The sequence below is a fragment of the Cervus elaphus genome, chromosome 3 (genome assembly GCF_910594005.1).
Source record: "Cervus elaphus chromosome 3, mCerEla1.1, whole genome shotgun sequence".
Classification (NCBI taxonomy): domain Eukaryota; kingdom Metazoa; phylum Chordata; class Mammalia; order Artiodactyla; family Cervidae; genus Cervus; species Cervus elaphus.
In genome coordinates this window covers 30,222,447-30,244,551 of record NC_057817.1, presented here as the reverse complement: position 1 = coordinate 30,244,551, position 22,105 = coordinate 30,222,447, and the positions used below count along the sequence as shown (strand labels likewise).

Below are 22,105 nucleotides of genomic sequence, written 5' to 3'. Positions count from 1 at the left end.
GGACCTCCATTGCCCAAATTACAGCTCACCTCATCTTATACCCTTTCTTTTCTTTACATCCTCCAATTCTGTTAATTCTACTTCATAGCTGTTTCAAGTTTGTCTGGTTCTCCCTGTCCCCACTGCCACCCCACTGGTCCAGGCCACGCTCATCTCTTGCCTGGGTTACATTTTCTGCCTCAGTAGTCCTTTCCCCTGGCGTGGCCCTGCCACCCACATGAACCTGTTCAACGCACTTAGCAAGCAGATCAGATTCTGCTACCATCACTCCTCCCCATGTTTGGAAGTATCTATTAACATGCTGTCCTCCACTCCATTCCATCCTACGCTTATCCTGAGATCAAAATCCACTTCTGAATTTAGAATGATTTTCCTCACTCGATTATAGTGCGAGGTGCAGAGAGTAAGCCAGAATCCCTGCTTCCAAGGAACTCACAGTCTGGGTGGGGGACATAGACAAATAAGCATACAATTCAACCCTGAGATGAGTGGTGTGACTGGGATAAGGAGATGGTGTTGGGGGAGCATGAAGACGAGCACATAATCCAGTCTTGGGGTAGGGATGGCTTCCCAAAGGAGGCGCCATCACAATGAGCACAAGAGAACAAGTAGGAGTTACTCAGGTGAAGCAGGAAGAGGAGGGGGACTTTCTAGGTAGATACGTCAGCCAGAAGATGAGAGAGAGGGAGTTTGGAAAGTAAAAGTAGTTCTATGTTGCTGAAATGAAGGCTAGAAAGGAAGGAATGGTGTTGGGGTTGGAAAGATGATGAGGGCCAAGTCACCGAGGGTCTTATATGACATATTAAAGCACTCAGAATTTATTCTAAGGAAAAAGGAAAGAAAAGGATTTAGTGGGTGAGGTATTTAGACCTGTATTTTAGAAAGATCACTCTGGCTGTGGGGTGCAGAAAGAGTTAGAAGGAGATGGAAGACCAACTCAGAAGCTGTTGCAGTGAAACATGCATGAGATGATTGTGGGCAAAGAGGTGGATAAATTTGAGAACTGTCACCCTAAGGGGTGATTTTCAGTGTGAGAGAAAGGGAAATAGCAAAGGTGATCCAAGGTTTTAAAAGGAACAACCAGATAGATGGTGGGACCTTTCATAGAAACAGGGAAGATTAGTGTAGGGGAATGAGGGGGGCCCTAGACAGCAAAATTAGTTTTTACTTATTGAGGCTGAGATGCTATGAAACAGCCAAGGAAAAGGGCTGGCAGGCAGTTAAGCCCACCGGTTTGGAGTTCAAGTGTGATGGAATACTTTGAGATATTGAATCTATCAGGATGCTCTCGGCTACAAGTGACAATAACCTCATTTTTTAAGAAAAAGAAATTAAACATGTATCTCACGTAATCAGAAGCCACAAGTAGGTGGGCTCTGAGGTTGGTTCAGTAGCTCACTATAGTTAAGTCCCCTATGTATGAACTTTCAAGTTGTGAACTTTCAAAGATGTGAACGGGCCAGCTGTTGTACTGTACTCTGTACTTTTCAAGGTACTGTACTGTAAGATTTAATGTTTTCTTTATTTTTTGTGTTTTCATGTATTATTTGTATGAAAAATATTAGAAACCTGTTATACTACAATACAATACAGCCAATTGTTTTAGTTGGGTGCCTAGGCTAACTTTGTTGGACTTATGAACAAATCAGACTTAGGAATGCACTCTCTGAATGGGACTCCTTGGTATGTATGTAGGGTACTTACTATAAAGTCAAGGACCCAGGCTCTGTCCATGGTTCTGCTCAGCCTTCCTCCTTGGAGGGCGGGTTCATCCTTGGGATGGTTCTCTTCGTGGTCCAAAGCAGGGTGCCAGCAGCTACTGGGTGATGCTTCTGTTTTCACATCCAGTGAAGGAAAAAGAAAACCTTTCTCCCAGGTATGAGATTTAAGTCCTTTCCTTCCGGCTGTCTGGCAAGGATCATTGGTATGTCTGCTCCTGGAGCAGTAACATTGACCAGGGGGAGCCACTTACTGACTTGGGCTAATTGTCTAATATGGAATGGATGCTGGGGATTAACCACAATATCTACTGCAAATATTGCAAGGTTCCCACCACTGTCACCCTTCACACACATTCCTTATACCCCTTGCCTTCTCTCCTTTTCATTCAGTGGTATTTATAACATCAGAGGAGAAATATCACTGCAGAAAAGCAGACCAAAACTTTGGAGTTTCAAATGTTTAGATTTTCAAGTGAGCAAAAATTCCAGTTTGGAAACTTTCACATCAAAGTCTGTGGCCTGGGTTTGTACTGGATAGAAGGAAGGGTTTGTACTGAGGAGAAGGGCCTCTCAGGTGTTCCATATGAGAGAAAAATGAAACCACTCAAGAACAGTGTATTGGGACTTCCTTGAGGGCACAGTGGTTAAGAATCCTCCTGCCTATGCAGGGGACCTGGGTTGGATCCCTGGTCCGGGAAAATCCCACGTGCTGTGGGGCAACGTGCCCTAGAACCTGTGCTCAGCAACAAGAGAAGCCACTGCAGTGAGAAACCCGTGCACTGCAAGGAAGAGTAGCCCCCACTTGCTGCAATTAGAGAAAGCCTGTGTGAAGCAACAGAGACCCAGTACAGCTAAAAACAAAACCTTAAAGAGAAGAATGGTGTATTAAGTGAGAAAAGAGAAGGGCCTTGGGGAGACGCATAGAGGAGCAGAGGAAGTGACTCTTAAGTACTACCTGGCAGAAATGGTGGAAGGCCTTAGGAAGCCACAGCAAGAGAGAACTTTCAGGAGGGAATGGCTAGTCACATGGGAGGATGCTGGGGACACAGGTTAGCTAATAGCTGGGAAATTTGGGCTTATCGTCAAGGAAGATGTTACACCTCCTGAGGGCAGCTTCAGGCTGGGGTACTGTCAGAGACAAAACATTGTCAACTGAAGAGTGAATGAGAGCTGAGGAAGTGAAGAGCAGACCACTCTCTCCCGAGATGTTTGACTGTTAAAAGACAAGAAACAGCTGGAGCCAAGAAAGATCTGTGTTTGAGAAGTGAAATTTTGAAGAAAGGAGAAACTACACCAATAATTCTCAAGCTGCAGGTCATAAAATATTATAATAAATATTTTGGGGTCAAGTCAAACATTTTAATAAAATAAAGAGAATAGAAAATTTTAGGATATTGTGAATGTTTTATTTTCAATGTGTATATATATATATATATATATATATATATATATATATGTTCTAGGTTTTCATGCAAAATACATTTTTTATCTTGGATTTTGGGTGAAAAACTGAAAAAGACAAGATTTGAATGTGTTTCAGTGCTGGGGAGAATTAGAAAGAATCAATTTGTCACAGGTGGAGCCAGCCACTTATTGAAATGGTACAACCTCAGACTTGGCTGTGACTGAAGAATTTGAGGAAAACTCAAAATCCAATTCTAATCAAGGGATCTGATGTTAACCTCAAGAAGACAGGGCTGGGATTTGATTGTAATTAAGAAAGATCATACTGCATTGATTTTATTGTACTCTGCTTGTTGGAAGAAGGGAGGGGGTTTTCATGTCATCTTGTAAGAAGGTCACCTCAAAAGTGAGGATGTGGCCACAGTTACTTAGCAGTTCCTAGAGGGAACTGGTTTTGGTGGGTGTCCTGGACTCCAGGTAGGTGCCTGCGGTGGTGGTGGAATAATTCCTCAGGGGCCACCTGCTGGGGGTAGGAAAGAGGGTTCAGTTATCTGATTCGGGAAGAATAGAGGCTAACCCAATATCTCAAGTAAAGGGGAGCTCATTGTGATGTTACACAGGGAAATAAGGGGGACAAGAATTGCAGCTGCCTGGGGTGGAGTGGGAGTCACCTCCCAGGACCCTAGCAACACGTGTGTGACATGCTCTCTGCAGCCCCATCGGGGCTCACCGAGCGTGACAGGTGACAGGAAGCCACCTTAGCGGCAGGAGCACAAGGCTCCCTGGCCCACGGTCCTTCTGCTTCTGTTGCTGTGGTCACAGGAGCACATGGCCCCACCCTCTGCCCTGCCTCTTGCAGACTCCTAGTATCTTCTTACTCGGGGCTTCAGTTGTCCTACAGCTTCCGTGGCCTGACAGCAATGGCACGCTGACTTCCGGAGCTTTCTCTGGTTCTGCTTTCACCTCCTGTCACAGAAGAAGTTCATTTTACCAGCCTTGATAGGTTCATTGACGCTCTCCTTGCCCTCTACAAGACACGCTGAGAGATACCCGAAGGCCGATGGGCTTCTCATGTCCTGTGCACTTCCGCTCCCACGGGTAACAAATGTTGTTCAATGCATAACAAATGTCAGTTGTTGTTGTTCCTAAACCTTTGACAATCATACTTGTCATAGAATCCCAGAGTTTAAGCAGATTTATTTATTTTGTTAAAAAAAAAATTGGTGTGGACTGATTTTAAAAAGTCTTTGAGCTTCCCAGATGGCTCAGTGGTAAAAGAATTTGCCTGCCAATGCAGGAGAGGTTGGTTTGATCCCTGGGTGGGGAAAGATCCCCTGGTGGAGGAAATGGCAACCCACTCCAGTATTCTTGTTTGGAAAATCCGATAGACAGAGGAGCCTAATGGGCTCCAGTCCATGGGGTTGCAAAGAGTTGTACAGACTGAGCAACTGAACACACACATATTTTAGAAGTCTTTATTGAATCTGTTACAATATTGTTTCTGTTTTATGTTTTTTTGGCCGAGAGACATGTGGAATCTTAGCTCCCTGATCAGGGATTGAACCTGCACCCACTACACTGGAAGGCGAAGTCTTAACCACTGGATCACTAGGGAAGTCCCCAAACAAATATTTTTTAAGCTAATAAAAGAGTGTGAACAGAACAATTTTTACTTACCAGATGGTATAGTGGCTAAGAATCTGCATTTAAATCTTGTATCTTCTTACCAGTTCACCTTGGAAAAGATACCTGTTTGCCTCCATTTCCTCATCTGTAAAATGGAGATAACAATCATTTCCTAGGCTTGTCATGAAGATTAAATGAGATGATTTGTGCAGAACTGAGTGAACTTGACCACAGTGTAGGCAGGAGAATGAGGTGACATGGTTCAGAATATGGCTTCCTGAAACTGCTTGCCTCAGGAGGGACCCGTCATAAATTATAAACCAGGGATCACAGTTCTAGTGATCCTTCAACAGTGTAAATGTTAAACATTTGTTTTTGTTTTCTTTTTCAAGGGGACAGCTTGAGCATGTGTTGCACACGTTTTCATCCTGGGTTAATTCTTATTACTACTGTAACAAATTACCACAAACTTAGTGGCTCAAAACAATAAATTTAGTATCTTACAGTGCTGTAGGTCAGAAGTCTAAAATGGGACAGATCTGTGTTCCTGCTAGAAGCTCTAGAGAAGTCTTTTCCAGCTTATAAAGATTGACTGTCCTGTGGCCCTCTAACATCTTCAAAGCTAGGAATCACATCTCAGTTAGCATATTTTCTCTGACCCTGATCTTCCTTTTATAAAGATCCTTGTTATTACATTGATGTACCCAGACAATCTAGAATCACCCCCCCCCATCTCAATATCTTTAACTCATATCATCAAAGTCCCCTTTGCCATGCTAATATTAAGGTTGGTACAAAAATAATTGTGGTTTTGCATTGTTACACTTTGCTGTTTGATATTGGAATACATTCTTAAATAAATGCAGTTATATACAGCATTTTAATGCACAATTCTTGCTTTATGTTTTTTGCCAGTGACATTACTTGTTGTTTATTTTATATTTATTTTAGACTATAGAAATGATGTTGGACAAAAAGCAAATTGGAGCAATTTTTTAATTCAAGTTCAAAATGGATCTTAAAGCAGCAGAGACAATTCGCAACATCAACCCTGCATTTAGTCCAGGAATTGCTAATGAACATACAATGCAGTGGTGGTTCAAGAAGTTCTGCAAAGATGAGAACCTTGAAGATGACAAATGCAGTGGCCGGCCATAGGAAGTTGACAACAATCAGTTGAGAGAGGATCATCGAAACTGATTGTTCAGCATTTGAAACAAATTGAAAAGGTAAAAAAGCTCAATAAGTAGGTGCCTGACCACAATTCAAAAAAAATCATTGTTTTGAAGTGTTGTTTTCTCTTAATCTACGCAACAACAACAACAACCCATTTCTCAATTGGATTGTGATGTTCAACGAAAGTGGATTTTATATGAAACCAGTGACGACCAGCTCAGTGGTTGGACTGAGAAGAAGCTCCAAAGTACTTCCCAAAGTCAAACCTGCACCAAAAAAAGGTCATGGTCACTGTTTGGTGGTCTGCTGCCTTTCTGATCCACTACAGCTTTCTGAATTCTGGTGAAACCATCACATCTGAGAAGTATGCTCAGCAAATCGATGAGATACACCGAAAACTGCAACATCTGCAGCCAGCACTGGTCAACAGAACAGGCCCAATTCTTCTCCATGACAACAGGCCCAATTCTTCTCCATACCAATGCCTGACTGCACATCCTACAACCAATGCTTCAAAAGTTGAATGAGTTGGGCTACGAAGTTTTGCCTTGGATAAAGGTGGATACCTTATTCACCTGACCTCTTGCCAATCAACTGCCACTTCTTCAAGCATTTCGACAACTTTTTGCTGGGAAAACACTTCCATAACCAGCAGGAGGCAGAAAATGCTTTCCCAGAGCTCATTGAATCCCAAAGCACAGATTTTTATGCTACAGGAATAAACAAACTTATTTCTTGTTGGCAAAAATGTGTTGATTGTAATGGTGCCTATTCTGATTAATAAAGATGTGTTTGAGCCTAGTTATAGTGATTTAAAATTCAAGGTCCAAAACCTGTTATGTTTGTACCAACCTAATAAAACTTTTACAGGTTCTGGGGATTGGGGTTGGACACTTTTTGAGGAGGGCATTATGCTTAGCATAGTCTGCCCTCAGGCCTCCAAAGATTCATGCTTATCTCACATACAACATATATTTATCCTATTTCAAGATTTCTGAAAGTCTCAGTTACAGCAGCAACCAAAGAGCCAAATCCCCTCTAGGTCTTGCTCAGAAGTCCCAAATCTCATCATTTAAATCATCTAAATTAGGTGTGGGCGAGGCTCCAGGTATAATCTATCCTGGGAAGAAATTCCTCATCTGTAGACTTGTGAAACTAGAAAACATGGCATTTACTACTCCTAAAATACAATGGTGAGACAGAAATAGGATAACAGTTATAGACATTCTCACTCAAGAAGGGAGAAAATGGGGGGTGGGGGTGGGGAGAAGTTTCTGAAGCAATTTCAAAATCCATTTGGGAAAACAAGATTAGGTTTTAAGGCCCGGGAATAAGTCTCTGTGGTCCTGGCTCCACCTTCTGGCTGCACAGCCCTGCCTTTAGAGTCATCTCTCCTTTTCCGTGTGTTTTCATCTACTTGTTTCTTGGTTGTACAATTGTGGGAGTCTGACAGCTTTCTTCCATTTTGCCCTCTTTCTGTCCCTTTCACTACAAGCTGGCAGTGTCTCTGCTTGTGTGACATTCTGAAGGACTGTGTGCGTTTCCTGTGTATGTTTCTGGGATTTACCCCATTAGACAAAAAGAACTTTCACAAATCTTTTTGGATAATCCCATTTCTATGCTTGGCTTTTGCTCAGATGGCTAAGGAGATCCATGAGTCACATGGCTAATCTCTCCAAATGGTCCTTTGTGTGACTGAATACCTTGACCTTTGATGCTTCCTAGCTGGTAAAGAATCCACCTGCAATGCAGGAGACCCTGGTTTGATTCCTGGGTTGGGAAGATCCTCTGGAGAAGGGCTAGGCTAGGCTACCCTAGCTCTTGGGCTTTCCTGGTAGCTCAGCTGGTAAAGAATCCGCCTGCAATGTGAGAGGCCTGGGTTCAATCCCTGGGTTGGGAAGATCCCCTGGAGAAGGGAACAGTTACCCACTCCGCTATTCTGGCCTGGAGAATCCCATGGACTGTGGAGTCCATGGGGTTGCAGAGTCCGACACCACTGAGTGACTTTCTTTTTTTTTTTTTTTGTTAACGGTTTTATTAAATTAAACTTTGTTATATTGAGATGTTTGTGGGTTCACAGGAAGTAAAAAATAATGTAGAAAGGTGCTATATACCCTTCACCTGGTTTCCCCCAGTGGTAACATCTTGCCAAACTATAGTACAATGTCACAACCAGAATACTCAACATTGATACATTTACATCTTTACCAGGATCTTTGCTGTTGCCTTTTTCTTTTTTCCATTTATTTTTATTAGTTGGAGGCTAATTACTTTACAATATTGTAGTGGTTTTTGTCATACATTAACATGAATCAGCCATGGATTTACATGTATTCCCCATCCCGATCCCCCCTCCCACCTCCCTCTCCACCCGATTCCTCTGGGTCTTTCCAGTGCACCAGGCCCGAGAGCTTGTCTCATGCATCCAGCCTGGGCTGGTGATCTGTTTCACCCTAGATAATATACATGTTTCGATGCTGTTCTCTCGATACATCCCACCCTCGCCTTCTCCCACAGAGTCCAAAATTCTGTTCTGTACATCTGTGTCTTTTTTTCTGTTTTGCATATAGGGTTATCGTTACCATCTTTCTAAATTCCATATATATGCATTAGTATATTGTATTGGTCTTTATCTCTCTGGCTTACTTCATTCTGTATGATGGGCTCCAGTTTCACCCATTTCATTAGAACTGATTCAAATGAATTCTTTTTTTTTTTTTTAAACATTTATTTATTTATTTGGCTCTGCCGGGTCTTAACTGCGGCATGCGGGAACTAGTTCCCTGACCAGGGATCAAACCCAGGACTCCTGAACTGAGAGCATGGAGTCTTTGCCACTGGGCCACCAGGGAAATCCCTAAATGAATTCTTTTTAATGGCTGAGTAATATTCCATGGTGTATATGTACCACAGCTTCCTTATCCATTTGTCTGCTGATGGGCATCTAGGTAACGGAGTGACTTTCACTTTCACTTTCAGGCACTAACAAAAGATTGTCCAGTTACATTCTTATATTTCTCCTCAGGGCACACTTTCCAGACAGTAAATGACCTAATTTTACCATCTTTTGCAATATGGGTAGGCCAAGAATTTCCCAAATACCACATTCTGATTCTTTTCTTGCTTAACATTTCTTCCTTCAATTTATCTCTTCCCTTTCAGATTTTACTGTAAGCAGCAAGAAGCCAGGTGCTACCTTCAACACTTAGCAACAAAGCTAAATACCCAAGTTCATTGTTACAAATTCTGCTTTTCACATAAATGTAAGACTCAATTCTGCTAAGCGTTCTCTGCTAAATAAAATACATTTCCTCTCTTCTGTTTTCCAATAACATGTTCCTCATTTACTTCTGAGTCCTCAATGCCAGCAGCACCTTTAATGTTCATATTTCCACTAACAGTCTCTTTGTGATGATTTATATATTTTCTAAGGTAATCAAATATTTTCTACAATGCTCCTTGCTTCTTTCTGAGCCCTCACCAGGGGAGTTAATATTCATATTTCTACTAACAATCTGTTCAAAGCAAGCTAGGGCTTTCCCTCCTATTTTTAATAAATAGTTTATTTATCTAATAGTTTCAACCCTGGTATTGAAGCCTGTTGCAGAGTTTCTATTATGCTCCTCAAAGTTGTTCCAGACTTTCTACGTTACCAAATTTCAAAGTCGCTTTCACAAAATTTTAGGTATTTACATTTAGGTATTGGCTACGGCATCCATTTTGAGGTATCAAAATCTGCATCAGTCAGGGTGCATCCAGAGAAGCAGAACCAGTAGGAGGTATATATTGAAAGACTTACTGCAAATAATTAGATTATACAATTACAGGGGCTTGCTAGGTAAGTTCATAATTCATAGGGCGGCTTCCTGGGCTGGCAGCTGGTTTCCTTCCAAGGGTGAGTGTTTCCAAGAGAGAGCACCCAAGACAGAACAACAGTCTTTTTAGCCTTCAACCTTGGAGGTAACATCACATCACTCTGTCATATTCTATATCCAAGTCGCCCTCAAGGGGAGGGGATGACACAAGGCCACATCCACCAGGTAGCAGGGATAATTGTGGCCTATCTCAGAGGCCACAGGCAATGAGTAGTTGGAAAGGTGAACTATAGTGCAGAACTCTCAACAGAAGAGCTTTTCTGTGGAGATGAGGAGTAGCACAAAGGATGTTCCATGCCCCAAATGCTAGAAGAAGCAGACCAGGAGGAATAAACAAGATGATTAAATTGAAGTTCAAAGGAGCAACAGCCCATTGCCTTGATCCCTGCAGCAGTGATGGAAGGCTTGTCCTACTCCTTCCCTGTTTTGTTTTTTTTTTTTCCACGTCAGACAGGTAATGTGCCGATGTTGTAACAAGGTTTGGGAGGAGGCACATGTCACACAGCAGCGTGAATACCCAATCATCATGCTCAAGAACTACAAAAGGATCCTCCTTCCCTGTTTTCACTCAAAATATTCTAACAATGAAATTAGCATATGAAGCGACACCCTCCTCACCCTATGTGGGCTCTTTAAAAGAAAAGCAAGACTGGCAGTTCCCTGGTGGTGCAATGGTTAGGATTCTGAGTTTTCACTGCATTGGCTTGGGTTCGATTAAGATCTAGCAAACTGCATGGTATGGCAAAGAGAGAGAAAGAAAGAAAAGGAAGAGAGTCTAACCAATAATAACAGTTACAAAAATGAGCACATAATTAAGAATCACTAAATATTTCAAGAAACTCTGTGAAAGAGAGAAAATAAATTCGACTTTAAAAATAAAGAGTATTTTTTTTTTCAGAATTGGAAAAGCTGATCCTCCGATTTGCATGGAATTGCAAAGGGCCTGAATAGACAAAACAATCTTGAAAAAAAGAACAAGGTTGGAGGACTCACACTTCTAGACTTCAAAACTTATTACAGCTAAAATAATCAAAATAATATGGTATCGTCGTAGGATAGATATACACACCAATGCAATAGAACTGAGAGTCCAGAAATAAACCCTTATCTCTATAGTCAGTTAATTTTTGACAAAGATGCCAAATCCATTCAAAATACCATGACTGGGTGCCTTAAAACAACAGAATGAATTTTCTCACAGTTCCAGAGGTGACAAGTCCAAGATCAAGCTGCCAGCATGGTCAGCTTCTGGTTAGGGCTCTGTTTCTGGCTTGTAGACAGCTGTCTTCTCACTGTGCCTTCACTTGGGTGGGGGAAAGGAAGAGCAAGTTCTCTGACATCTTATCTTACAAGGGCACTAATCTTATCATGTGAAATCCATCCTTATGACCCCACATAAGCCTAACTAATCTCCCATAGGCTCCATCTCCAAATACCATCATCACATGGGGGGTTAGGTCTTCAACATGTGAATTTGGGGGGATGTAATTCATTCCTTAGCACTCCCTTTCCCCACAATACAACCTCCACAACTGTAACATATTATAGTATTTTTTAAAGTGAAAGATAAATAAATTTCTATCTCATTTAAGCCACTGTTACATGGAGCTTATCTTTATAATAAACTATATTACAATCTTTCTTTTTCTGAAGGAGAAATGGACTGATAAAGTATCACTGTTGTTACTGGATTAAGGTCTGTCTAGTCCAAGAGATAATTTATACATTTTACAACATACAGCAAAATTCTTTTATCTCTTTGCCCAGACTCGTATATTTACTACCTTTAAAAGTTTATGTTAGAGAATAGAAAATGCTTGTTTTTTTTTTCTTTCCTTTCCATTGTGGTTTATTATAGGATATTGAATATAGTTCCCTGTGCTATACAGTAAGACCTTGTTAGTTATCTATATAGCAGTGTGTATATGTTAATCTCACACTCCTAATTTATCCTTCCCCCACCTCCTTTCCCTTTTGGTAACCAGAAGGTTGTTTTCTATGTCTGTGAGTCTGTTTCTGTTTTGTAAATAATTCATTTGTGTCATATTTTAGATTCCACATATAAGTGATATCATATTTTTCTTTCTCTTACTTCACTTAGTATGATAATCTTTAGTTGCACCCATGTTGTCATAAGTGGCATTATTTAATTCTTTTTAATGGCTAAGTAGTACCATTGTATATACGTACCACATCTTCTTTTTTTTTTTTTGTACCACATCTTCTTTATCCATTCATCTGCTGAAAGACATGTAGGTTGTTTCCATGTCTTGGCTGTTGTAAATAGTGCTGCTATGAACATTGGGGTGCATATGTCTTTACAAATTAGAGTTTTTTCCAGATATATGTCCAGGGGTGGGATAGCTAGATCCTATGGTAACTCTTTTTTTTTTTTTAAGGAATCTCCATACTGTTTTCCACACTGTTGGGGAAGGAAATGGCAACCCACTCCTTGTACCCTTGCCTGGAAAATCCCATGCAGAGGAGCCTGGTATGCTACAGTCCATGGGGTTGCAGAGTCGGACACGACTGAGCGACTTCACTCATACTGTTTTCCATAGTGACTGTACCAACTTACACTGTCACCAACAGTGTTCAAGGATCCCTTTTTCTCCTCACCCTCTCCAACATTTGTCACTTATAGACTTTAAGAAAATATTTGTTTATTTTTGGTTGCACTGGGTCTTCATTGCCTGTGCACAGGTTTTCTCTAGTTGCAGCGAGTGGGGGCTCCCTCTAGTTGTGGTGTGAGCCTCTCATTGTGGTGGTTTCTCTGGTTGTGGGGCATGGGCTCTAGGCGCAGGGGCTTCAGTGGCTGCAGCTCACAGGCTCCAGCAGTTGTGGCTCAGGGGCTTAGCTGCCAGTGGCACGTGGAATCTGGTTCACGTGACTGTACCAACTTACAGACCAAGGATCTGACCAAGGAATCAGACCAAAGACTGAACCAGAGTCCCCTGAATTGCAAGGTGGATTCTTATCCACTGGACTACCAGGGAAGTCCTGTCATTTGTAGACTTCTTAATGATGCCCATTCTGACTGGTGTGAGGTAGCACCTCATTATAGTTTTGATTTAGAAAATGCTTGTTTCTTAATACCTAAAATGAGGAAAGAAAAGTTGCAAATGATCATCATCATTGTCTGTGCTAGTCAAGATTTTAAAAGAGGAATACTAGCACCTTTCTTCTAGGAATGAATTACCAGGTCAGGCCCATAGAGCTTGACTGTAAGTGAACCTCTTTGCTACCCCTTTTAAGATAAAAAGGAGTCTCAAATATTTGAAATGAAAGAATAAACCTCTTCAGCAGAGGGCTAAGAAACCACAGTAGGTTATGTCTGTTGGGTATATTACTTAAAAATTTTTTTTTATTTAGTTTTGGCTGTGCTGGGTCTTCGTTGCTGTGCTGGCTTCTTGTCTAGTTGAGGCGAGCGGGGGCTACTCTCTAGTTGTGGTGTGGTTTTCATTGCAGCAGCTTCTCGTGTGGTAGAGCACGGGCTCTAGGGCATGTGGGCTTCAGCAGCTGTGGCACACGGACTCAGCAGTTGTGGCTCCTGGTCTCTAGGGCATGGGCTCAATAGTTAGCACACTGGCTTAGTGGCTCTGCTGAATATGGGATCTTCCCGGATTAGGAATTGAACCCGAGTCTCCTGCATTGGCAGATAGATTCTTTACCACTGAGCCACCAGGGAAGCCCTTGGGTATATGAACCTTCAAATAAAGCAACTATAGAAAAATCCTTTTGGGCTGATCTCTTTTTATTGTGAAATTTAAAATCCCAATTCATTAACTGGACTCTGGCAAAGAGAAGAGAGCCTAGCTTATTTTGACAAGTTCCTAAGATATTTGGTAAGGATGGTAAAAGCCTTTGAAGTATTTTAGAGCACGTGAATGACATGGTTTATTAAAACAAAATGCCAGTCTTGAACTCATGGTTTTCAATACATTTAGATATAGAAATACAGATGTAAATGTACTGAATTTGTGCATGTATGTGTGTGTGTGTGTGTGTCTGCATAGAATATATGCCCCAGCTCTGTCCACTGAGAGGGCCTGGAGGTTAGAAATACCCTAATAGCTATGAGCACAGCCAGGGCCCAGCTCTTGGTTTCTAAATAACATTCTCCTCTAAAAAGAATCAGAGTTCCTTGGAGAAATGGCTGATTCCAGAGCTGATGCAGGGAAAGTATAAATTGAGCCTGAAACATGTTTCTGTGCCAGAAAGGAAAAAAAAAAGAGCTAAAAAATGATGAATGCTAAAGAATACAACATGCTGAAAGGATACAGTGGAAAACTTGAATGGGCTCCCGCTGACCGAATTAGAGATGACTTGGGGAATAGGATAAGTAATATTAGTAATGGAATAACAGTCCACTGAATATAATAGGAATTTATGAATACATGGTGATATAATTAAGTAAATAAAGTGAAAGTTTTTATGAGGAATGGAATATTTACATAGTATTAAAGTTGTTGTTGAGTCGCTAAGTCATGTCTGACTCTTTTTTTGACCCCATGGACTGTAGCCTGCCAGGTTCTTCTGTCCATGGGATTTCCCAGGCAAGAATACTGGAGAGGGTTGCCATTCCCTTCTCTAGGGGATCTTCCCAAGCCCAGGGAGCAAACCTAAGTCTCCTGCATTGGCAGGCAGATTCCCTACCACTGAGCCACCTAGCAAGGTGGCTCAATTTCAATATTAAAATACTTCACCCTAAATATTAATGACAAAGGATAAAGAGTGATTTATAGTGAAGAAACCTGGCAGATACCACGTCAATCAAATAATCAAGAGTTCCAGGAAAAATGGACACAGGCACCACCTGATAGAATGAAGTGGAAGGAAAACAGCATCATTTCTGTGACAGTCCTGTCAGAGAGGCACACTCTGAGTCTAATTATGAGGAAACATCAGGACAAACCCAAATTTAAGGACATTCTGCAAATAACTGGCGTGTCATTCTCAAAAGTGTCAGGCCATGAAAGTAGAGAATGCAGAACTGGGAACTTCCCTGGTAGTGCAGTGGCTAAGACTCTGAACTCTCAATGCAGGGGACTGGGGTTTGATCCCTGGTCTGGGAACTAGAGCTGCAACTAAGAGCTTGCATGCCACAACTAAAGACCCTGCATGAGGCAACTAAGACCTGGTGCAGCCAAATAAATAAATAAACTTTTTTTTTTTTTTTTTGAAACAAAGAACTGTTTCAGATTGAAGGAGACTAAAGAGACATGACAACTAAATGCAACACATGACTCTGGATCAAATTCTTTTGCTATAAAGGACATCACTTAGAAAACTGGCAGAACTTGAATGGGGTCTGAAGTTTCGATGATAGGAATGTATAGGTGTTCTTTCCTTGATTTTGATGGCTGCATTGTGGTCATGCAGAAGAATGTCCTTGTTAGCAGGAAATATGCACTAAAGTACTGGGGGGATAAGGCAACATATTGGCAACTTACTCTGAAATGGCTGAGAGAAAATTTTTTGTGTACTACTCATGCAATTTTTCTTAAGTTTCAGATTGTCTCACAAAAAAAGGCCATTCTTTGGAGAAACTTTAGATGGATTCTCACAAGTCAACGTCAAGGCACTGTTAGTGTTTAATAAAATGTTGGAAGTTCACTACAGTGATGTCAGAGATAAACTAGCAAAGTCAAATAAAACAAAACAAAAAAACTCAACAAAGAGTAAGACTGAAAGGGAATTTATAAAACTGTTTTGATTTGCAGAAGACATAATTATGTCTATAGAAAACCCAACAGAATCAATTGACAAACTAGGAAAACCAAGAAGTTCATTAAGGTTACAAGATAGAAAATCAATTATATTTCACCACAGACCTAAAGGAAATATTTGCAATGTCTAAAGTGGACATGGGATTAATATGCAGAATACACAGTGGTACCTTATAAATCACCAGGAATAAAGACAGGAAAACTAATAGGAAAAAATGCACAAAGGATACAAGGAGGCGTTTCACAGAAGGAGAGCTCTATGGGCTAATAAGAACATGAAATAACATTCAAACTTACTAGTAATTAGAGAAATACAATTTAAGATAACCAATAGTTCACTTACTACCCACTGAGTTGTAAACATTAGACATTTGTACAATATCAAATGTCAGAAAGGACAGAGGTAATAACCTTCAAGTAACATTGAAAGCATCTGTCAGCTTTCAATGTGTAACACACTCTTATACATCAAGAGTGTAAACAGCTTCAGACTTTCTGAAAAAATGATCTGGAAGTACTTACCAAAACTGTTTTCATATATTTCATGATTCAGAAATTCCATTCCTGTATATATGTCCCAGAGAAATTCATGAACAGGTTTGCACGGGGCAACATAAGATGATTTTTTAGCACTAGTAGTAGAAGTAGGGAATAAATAAGCAAAGTACAATGGACGCTTACCATGGAATCCTATGCAGTTGTCAAAAGAAATGAATTAGATTATACAGCACTAAGGATTGATCCTAGAAACAGGGTTGACAAACAAAAAAAAGTAAAAATCAAATCATATAGGACTTCCCTGGTGGTCTAGTGGTTAAGACTATGCTCTCAGGCTTCCCTGGTAGCTCAGTGGAAAAAAAAAATCCAGCTGCCAATTCAGGAGGCACGGGTTCAATCCCTGATCCAGAAAGATCCCACGTGCCACAGAGTAACTAAGTTCCTGCACCACAACTATTGAGCGACTGCTCTGGAGCCCAGAACCATGACTATGGAGCCCTCGTGCCACAGCTACTGAAGCCCACTCACCCTAGAGTCCATGCTCTGCAACAAGAGAAGCCATCGCGAAGACAAGCCTGCATACCACAACTAGAGAGCAGTCCCCACTCACCACAACTAGGAAAAGCCCACACAGCAACGAAGACCCAGTGCAGCCATAAATACATAAATAATTTTTTCTAAAAAAAAGGACTGTGCTTTCACTGCAAGGGGCACAGGTTTGATCCCCGGTCAGGGGAAGTTCTGCCCGCTGCACAGCATGGCAGGGAAAACAAAACAAAACAAAACAAAACGTAGCTTGTGCATGCTCAGTCATGTTCTACCCTTTTCAACTCCATGGACTGTAGCATGCCCGGCTCCTCTGTCCATGGGGTTTTCCAGGCAAGAAGTATTGAAGCGGGTTGCCATTTCCTTTTCCAAATACGCACACACACACACACACACACACACACAAGGCAATGTTTGTGCAAATTAAAAACACATACACTCAATAACCTGTAGTACATTGAGTAATGAATTCCCAAAAACGTCCACATCTTTATCCTCTGAATCTCTAAGTTATTAACATCTTATATGGCAAAAGGGACTTTACAGATGTAGTTAAGGATCTTAATATGGGGAGATAATCCTAGATTACATGGATCAGACCAATATAATCACAAAGTCTTCATAAGAGGGAGGCAGGAGATCACAGTGTGAAGTAGATGTGACAACAGAAGCAAGAAGTTAGAATGATGGAAGAAGGGGCAACAAGCTAAGGAATGCTGGCAACCTCTAGTACCTGAAAAGGGCAAGCAAACAGATTCTCCTCTGAAGACCCCAGAAGGAATGAATCCAGGCCAAACCTTGATATTAGACTTCTGACCCCCAGGGAATAAATTTGCATTATTTTAAGTTACCAAATTTGTGGCATTTGTTACAGTAGCAATAGGAAACAAACATACAACCTTACATATTTTATAAATGCATGTGTTAAGTCGCTTCAGTCCTGTCCAACTCTTTGCGACCCTATGGACTGTAGCCTGCCAGGCTCATCTGTCCATGGGAATTCTCTAGACAAGCATACTGGAGTGGGTTGCCATGCCCTCCTCCAGGAGATCTTCCCAATCCAGAGATCGACTGCATCTCTTATGTCTCCTGCACTGGCAGGAGGGTTCTTTACCACTAGTGCCTCCTGGGAAGCCCCATTTTATACACATGCATAATTAAAAACATATCAGTCACATTATAGTGGTGTCTATAGGGGAAAACAGGGAGTAAAGCGGGAGGTGATAGAATAAAACAAGAGAAGTGGCTTGCAACTCCCCATATTCAAGGTCCAGCAAAGACAAACAGAAGCAGGTCACAGACTGCTCTATAGAAAATAGGTTAGATGCTATTATAAGTGTGGCAGATACTCTGATTATCAGCTCTTTTAAAGGCTTCTATGGTATAAAATCAGTCTCCCTGTATGTTGATGTTGTGAAGGTATTGCCCTGAGGAGCAAACATAAATATTTTGGTACCAGAAGGTATGTTGCTCATGGTAAATCACTAAATTTCTCTTACAAATTTGATTAGTGTGATCCCAAGACCGACTCTGGGTAGCCTGACAAACTCAAGTTTCCAGGTGTGTGAACTTGGACCTGGACTGTGCTGGTATAAAATTGTATAAATATGTATAAAAAATCATATAAAGCCACTGTGCAGCCAGCCTCCGGTGGTGTTTCTCCATCCTTGGTGTTTCTCCATCCTTCGGACTTCAGCCTTACTCCTGTGTGTGTACCAAATGTCTGACAAAGGGCCTTACACACAGTAAGTGCACAGTATTTTTCAGCAGCCATCCCTGCTGATCTAGTAGTTGGGATCTGGTACTTTCACTGTACCTGTTAGTAGAATGAGGTGACACCCACCTTCCCTCCAGTCAGATCATCTTTCTAGTTTTATTACCTAATATCCTATGTTCCATCCACCCCTGAGGACTTATGTGTTCCTAGCCTTTGCAAGTTCTGTTCTGAGTGACTAGAAGAGCCTTCCCTCTTATAAAAAGGAAGCTCAAATATTACTTGTTCTCGGAGGTCTTTGCTATCTCTCCATGTATTCATTTGATCAATTATTCATTCATCTCTTGACTCATTCAACAAATATTGAACACCTCTACTGCCAGGAACAATGCAAGGCACTGAAAACATAATGTAAGCCAAAAATAAAAAGGTTGCCACCTTCATGGAGGTCTAGCAGGAGAGCTCAGGTTTTATAAATATGACATATTATGTTCACATTAGTGAATATACAATTACCAACTGAGATAAAAGCTCTGAGGAAACAGTTCTGTGAGTGCACACAACTAAGGAAACTTTTTTTTTTAAAGATTAGGGAGTTGTGAGTAGAGGGGTTCAGGGAAGGCCTCTATAAGAAAGTAATAGTGAACATCAATTTGGAGGTGTGAATAGGCATGCTGGGAAGTATTCCAGACAGAGAGACTAGAAGGAACATGACAAATTTCAAGGATTGGGAGTGGCAATAGAGTTGGAAAACAGAGAAGAACGGGAAAGTGATATAAGATGGAGAGTTGGAGTGGGGAGAAGTCAAGGCACAGTGGCAATATAATCAGATTTGCATTTTGGAAAGATTATTCTAGCTGCTATAGGGTGAATGGATTATTGTGGAGAGCAAGAGAGAACAGATGGTGGGAGACTTTTGCAATCCTCTAGGGGAGATTAGGTTGAAGGTAATGAGGAGGAAGCAAGAAAATGAATTCCAAAGATAATGAAAAGGTGTGAAGAGGAAATTGGAAGGGGAGGGAAAGAGGAATTCAAGAATAACTCCCAGGGTTGTGCGATAGGAAACACTGGAGTCAGGGAGAGAATCTATGTGTCCTGTACATTTGAAACCATGGCCCATTCCCCTCACCCTCTCAAGTTCTACACCTGGCACAGACATATTAAGGCAAAGGTTCAGAGAGACGTGGCCGCCTCCGAGGTGGGTTGGGGACACGAGAGGAACACACTAGGCTCCTGCAAGGCCGGCTCAGAACGGCTTCTCCCTCCTGTTCACCAAGTTGTTCTGCATCCCGAAGTAGGCTCTCTCCACTGTGTTGATGAACAGGCCCATGTCCAGCATGCCTGGGATCATTTTGATAGCTGTGTTCACTCTACTCCATTTGTGGACCCGGTCAAACTTCCAGTCCAGGATAAAGTTCCCATTATCCCTCACCACAGGACGTGCCTTGTTGATAGCCAGTGGAAGTTAAATCGCGCCCCAGAACTTCTGGGTCCCGGTTCAGCTCACTGTGACACTGGATGACCTCGATGGGGATCCCCTTGTGCCACTGATCCCCGAGGTTCTTTGAATCTTTGCTGAAATCAGCGATCACAATGAAATGGATGGCTTTGCCGGCCACAATCTTCTGGGTCAGGCGGCCTCCACCGCCCTTGTGAGGTTGAGGTCAGCATCTACTTCAACAGCACCATCGATGGCATGGCCGATCTCTGGTTCACTGAGAGATAAGTCATACTGCAGTATAAACTTATGGGCCTGGAAGGAAGTGGGAATACAAACTTGGTTCAGATTCCCTCATTTCACTCTTTTAGCTATTTGTTGCACTGCGTGGACAATTGTAGAGTCACTACCAGTTACCAACACTTGGTTATTCCTCACCTCCTTCTCCACTGCCGTGCAGCCTGCTAGCTTCTTGGCCTCCTCCACCTTTGACACTGTGGAGGTGCCCAGGCAGAGGTTGTTAACCTCCTTGCCCCCAATACTTGTGCTGCTGAAGAAGGAATTCATAGGGCCTGGACTCCATCTCAGGCCTGTCTGTGCTGATCGTGCGCGGCCACCTCTCCAGTGGACTCTGAACTCTGTGCTTAGCGCCTGTGGGAATGACAATGGAAGGATAAGACCCCCCCTCTGGGCAGGGGAATCTTAAAGAAGAGAAAACAGACACTAATCACCCCTGCCTCCGGACACTATCTATCAGAATGTAAGCACAGGCTTATCGGTTATTAACTATTTGGAATGTAACTGCGGGCTTATTGATTATTGACTGTTTGAACACATAACATGTGAATGATGGGGTTACTGTAGTTGTATTTACCCTTCCTTTGTTTATGTAAGTCTCAAGGGAATTGGGATAGTGGGTTTGGACACATACACATGGGGTATAAAAGATTTTCACAAATCCTTGGCTACGAGGAGACTCTGCCTTGGGCCCGCCGGCGTAATAAACTGCACTTCACTATCTGCATTGTCCTTCTGAGTGAGTCTGTTTCCCGGAAAGTGTGGCTATAACACTGCCAGGGCCAAGCTGCACACCTCCTCACGACTGCCCCAATGATCCTCATTTAAGTCTCCTTTCTTATCTGTGAAATGAAGACCATACCTCACCATTCATAAAGCTTGAGTGAAAAAAAGAATTTTCTAATGTAGCCAAAAACCTTGGTTTTCTCTGTCCACTGAAGCCGGAAAGAAAAAAATATGGAGAGAATTTGGAGGAAATAGAAAGGTGGCTTTAAACCTCAGCCAGCCTGGAGGGGAGAACATGCCTCAAGAACTGTGGCCCCCTTCCCCCACTGAAGAATCTGGGGAATCATATAGATGAGGGCTCACAGTCAGGGGTCAGTGATGTGGAACAAATGTGTAAGGATCTTGTATTTTTTTTCCTCTTGCATTGTTTCAAAAACACTAACAGACTAGAGTCAGGCTGTTGTTGTTTAGTCACTAAGTCCTATGCGACTCTTAGCGACCCAAAGGACTGTACCTACCAGGTTCCTCTGTCCATGGAATTATCCAGGCAGGAATATTGGAATGGGTTGCCATTTCGTTCTCCACAGTGTAAGGTAGCCCAGCAGTTGGGTCCATTGTCTTTCATGAATTGTACAATGGCCTCCTTTCTGTAGTATAAGGAAAAAAAAAAGAGAACTACAAGGGGAGCTTTGCCAAGACTGTTGTAAAGGTGAGAACCAAACACAGGATGGGATTAGCATTGAGTTAGAATGTAACTAACGAGCTACAGGAGCACAATGTAGCTCACGCAGAGTTTAAGGGAGATACATATAGATTGTAGTTTACATATCAAGTTAGCCTTGATTACCGACTACAGATCCGGAAGTTAAAGTAAAAAAAAAAAAAAAAACAACTCAGAAAAGGGCAAGAGAAAACGGAAAACTTTTTTTCTCTTTTTCACTGTAACCTTTCATTTTTGTTACTATTAGTTCAATTTTCTCCAGACCTCTCCGCCCGTTTGGAGGCAGTTCCTCGACCCAGGCAGACTTTTCCCCAAAGCTTGACGGCCTAACTCTGATCAGAGCTGAGTCAGGGGCTGGGGCCAGCCTCCAACACTGTCAGTTAGTCTCACTCAGGACGCAAGCCCTTCCCACAATGCCGAGAGAGTGGACCTTCCTGCACCAGTCCCGAGACCTCGCGAGAGTTCGCCAGCGCCCGTTGTTGCCCAGGCTCAGAGCCGACGCCTTCCTGGACCTCAGAACGGTCTCCTCTTTCCTCTTCCACCCCGCGCTCCGCTCTCGGATTGGCTGATTGAGTCGGGTCATTTTTTTTCCTGGCCAGAAAGCGGCTTGGCAACTAGTCCTTCTTTTGGCCCC

The 22,105-nt window shown here is 42.1% G+C and overlaps 1 protein-coding gene, 1 non-coding gene and 1 pseudogene across 2 annotated transcripts in view; 1 reads left to right on the top strand and 2 right to left on the bottom strand.

Annotated features, from left to right (window-relative positions):
• Nucleotides 1–22,105, top strand: part of LOC122682197 (tubulin alpha-1C chain-like) — a 1,110,822-nt gene that overhangs the window by 34,364 nt on the left and 1,054,353 nt on the right. The gene's annotated exons all lie outside the window — the stretch shown is intronic.
• Nucleotides 10,247–10,351, bottom strand: LOC122686450. Its single transcript, XR_006338777.1, has one exon. It is a non-coding gene; the product is annotated as a small nucleolar RNA U13 (small nucleolar RNA).
• Nucleotides 17,627–22,070, bottom strand: LOC122682320 (annotated as a pseudogene).